Genomic DNA, 4,456 nt, shown 5'->3' with positions numbered 1-4,456 from the left:
TGAACTGGGCACACGAAAAACGTACGAAACGAAAAATGCAAGAGAGGAGAAAGGCGGTAAATGCGGTAGGTATAGAGAATATAATAATAATAATACAGTCGCGTATTGGGCCGGCGTGTGTTTGTGGTGCGCGCGTGGAGGAAAAAGCGATCGGCGGTTCGCGGAAGGGGAACGCGCTTGGCACGCGAAGATGCAGCGGCAGCGGTCTTCATTTCTCTCTCTGCCGCTGCACCAGCCGTCGTCGTTCATTTCTCCTTTTATTATTATTATTATTATTCGTCTTTCTCCGCGATATTACACTCACTATTGTCACGGTCAATGGGTTGTACACACAGACACTCAATGACAAATGGACAAATATTTGAATGGTCCGGACGTCTCCTTCTCTGCAGCGCCTCAATTCCGGCGAATTCGGTCTCGTGACTTAATGTTTTCTACACGCAATAGTTATTATTGTCTCCGTGACGTTTAGGAAAACATGCGTGTATTTTTTTCATGGAAAATTCTCAGTAAAAACGATCATATTGCACCTTGGTAGCTAAGTACCAAAATGTATAATATTATGCACTGTCCTATTTTTTATATTAATTAATATACCCCCCGCGAAAATTAAGTCGGGCTTGACCATTCGTAGCCACGCGTGTATATTTACACTCAGCTTCGTGTGTCGAGTTATTTTCCTAAGAATATTGTGTTACTATGACATTGTCTGCAATCTGCATTAATAAGACATATATACCAATGTACGGTGGTGTCGTATTTCTAAAAATAAATTCGGACAAAATGAAAATATAATGCCTCCCCGATTCGGCATCCATTCATACGGCCAAAAGTTAAAATTTCTACGTCTTATAGAAAAACAAAAGTATATTTGGCTTACTTCACCATAGGCGCAAATAGCGTTTGAGATTTGGGAGGACTAATAGGGCTAATTATAGGACTTTGATAATATTGAATAAGCTTAAAACAAAATGTAGGAAATGTTTAGGAGGGCTATGGACACTTTTGCGGGGGCTTAACCCCTAAAGACCCCCCCCTATTTGCGCCTATGTACTTTACCCAAAAAAAATATCGATAACGCAACGCATCATAATCATTTATTATACGTAATTTGATTTGAGTCACGTACGAAGTACCTATACAGCTATATTATATGTATATGACGATGTATTATATTAGTAATTTATTATTTTTTTTTTTTAACGAGTAATTCTCAATTATAAATATTAAACATAATCATAAGTATCTAGTATGTTTGGAGAAAAGTTGGATACATGTAATCTTAGCTATTTTATAATTAAATGTACAGAACAGTCAACAGATTATAATATTGCAATTGGCAAGTTTACAATAATAAGTTAACTTATAATTTAACAATTATATTAATTTTCTAAACTTAACTAAAGAACGATGCAGGCTTTAGTTTGATATTAAGTATAATAATAATTACTAATTAGTAAAGTATTATTTAAGTATGATTATACTGCTCAGTTTTCCAACTCTTCTTGACTACCTATTAATTTTTAAGTTATTTTTTTCACGTAAGATATGTGTAAAATATCCTTTCTCTATATTCGTATGAAGCCTTTAGCTTTGATGATGCTGATTTCGAAATATGTAGAACTAACTTTCTGTTGTTCTAAATACCTACCTATTGTCTTATTGTTCCTACTTAATTATTTTGTAATTTTCGTGTATTATAATTTGTAAATTGTAACTGTTTAACATTGAGATATCTGCTCGTACTTATAATAAATATATACATATTATTAAGTACCTTATTAGTTACCTAAATAAACTATTTAGGTAGTGATTAAATTATTAAAAGATTAAATTAAAGTATTAGAAAATAAGTAATCTGTAAACGTTAAAGTTTTTTAGAGGAATATAGAAGCATTTTTACCATAATTCGAACGCTGAAAGGGCACATTACAATATTCTGTTATTAATTTCCAAACGCATTACATTAATAGATTTATTACCTACCTGACATGAATTTGTAATATTATAATATAAAATGCTTTTTTTCATTGTTAAGTGTTTTTATGTCTATAATAAATAGTGCAACAATTTCCAGGGTAAAAAATCAATTACATTTGTGAACGTGAATCGTGGTCTCATTTTATCCAAAGACATAGAATTATAAAACATAAATACATTTAGGGGCCTGGTGTGGCCGCTGGTTGGTCTCGGTCACTAACGTGTTCTGTGGTCAAGCATTGGCTGACGTCGCTAGTTCCCGGATGGATAACTACCCGAATTTTTAGTGATAAACCTTCGACGACGACCAACTGTAACCCCTCACAAGAAAAAAATGGCTATAACTGCCAAAAGATCAATAAAAAAAAGTAAATACATTTGATAATTCTAAATTAATAATTATAATTTTTTAATGCCAACATTTAGTTGGATCCATAATATAGTGGGTTATATACTTATATAAGTTAAAATCTTCAAACTTCAGATATATGGTATATATTATTATAAATGTTTAAAATATTAAATGCGTATTATTTCCTTTAAACTGAAAATTAATTTTAAATGTTTATACATTATTTAAGGGTAATCTATTAACGAATCAAAGCAGTAGGCACTCGTTTCAATGGGCCAGCCTGACGAATAAATTAATAACTTATTAACATTGATGGATTAAAACTTTGAAATATTCAAATATACTTAACAAATATGCACTTATGGATATTAATGAACTGATATAGTGATATGAATATACCTAATACTATTATTAGTTATTGCTATACATTGATAGACTAATGTGAAAGCTTAGGCCAGATATTCGGGTCAGAGCAAATTTAATTATTAACAGGATCATTATTGAGACTATCTCTTTTGGAGATGAGATATACATACTTTTAATTTGATAACAAGCTTTCTCTATCAATAATGTCTTAATAGTGATGATAACCCGATATATTTATTTATTGAAATATTTACCAGTACCGTGTCAAACAAAATTAGGATGTACGTAAAAAAAATAATAAATACATTTTTATAGCTATTACTATAATTATATAATTTATATTATCCTGATTTCCAGAATATTTATAATTAATTGAAATTAGTCCAAATTTAACTGAATATAATATCTACGATTATATTATAATAAATTATGCAATTTATTATTAAATAACAATAATTTCCTTCATATTATCATGAATTTTTACCCTTTACTGAATGTTAATAATTCAGGAACTATTCGTTTTAATTTCAGTTTATATACCTACCTAATGTCCTAATACATAAACATCAACATTAAAAAAAAAATCAACTCATTTATAATTTACAATGAATAAGGTGGTTCTTATTTGGTAAATAAAGTTTACCACTGCATGACACTCAATTTATATTAAATTACATAAAATCGAAGTGTAGAAAAATTGGTTAAAAAATCAGAAATTGAATACATCTGTTATAAAAAGAAAAATGGGGTGAGGATGCTAGGAGAAACAACCTGTTTATAATTTATATATATGATATATTATATCAAAACATAAAAAGCTACGAATAATAATATTATAGCCATCAGCCATCACATTTTAAAAATAGGAAACAAAAGGAGAATAACACGATTTTTTATATAGCTATATATATATATATATATTATATATAGGTTCGCGTGAACCCACGACTTTAGATTCAAAACAAATTCCCACGATTTAAATAGTATGGAAATTACATACTTACTTTCCCTAATGACACATTTAATATCTTAAGCATAATAAATATTATGTTCTATACTTTTTTTGATTGTAATGGTTTGTCGACAATGAATTTTAAACCACCCTATTGGTATTTAATATTTATATAAGTTTAAATTAAATCATTCAGGTATTAATACAGTTATTATAATACATTTAAGTACATAATATATAATAAATGCAATTTTTTTTTGTCTAGGGTGTAGGCGTTCACATCATTGGTAAACATTTTCGAGATTACTGAATTTTTATAGATAATTTATCCTAGTTGGTTAACTCAGAATTTAAAATTGTCTGAAACTGTACAAAATATTTTATTTTGCTGCCATATAGTACCGTTAAATTAATTTATTTTTAACTGCAGCGATTCCGTCGATTATAATTGTTCCGTCGAGTATTTATGAAATATGAATGTATATGTAGGTATAGACTAGAAAAAAATTTAAATTGCCAATGTATAAATAATGTATTTTTGTTGTGCTTATAAAATATTATGTAATCTTTCATGTGTTCAAATTAATATATGCATTATTTGATACTCGTATACACAACAATACGTAGTTATGCAAATTATATAAATTAAACCATGGTTAATATTGTTTTCATACATGTAATATGACAATATGGACTTGGCTTAATTTATTCAATTTTTAGCACTGATAGTTTAAATTACTTATTATTATGACCTAAATAACTAAAGTTCATAAAATAATGTTGGAGGGTCGTTCATTTCCTGTTCC

The sequence above is a fragment of the Acyrthosiphon pisum genome, chromosome A3 (genome assembly GCF_005508785.2).
Source record: "Acyrthosiphon pisum isolate AL4f chromosome A3, pea_aphid_22Mar2018_4r6ur, whole genome shotgun sequence".
NCBI classification, from domain to species: domain Eukaryota; kingdom Metazoa; phylum Arthropoda; class Insecta; order Hemiptera; family Aphididae; genus Acyrthosiphon; species Acyrthosiphon pisum.
Note: the sequence above shows the minus strand (reverse complement) of the source record.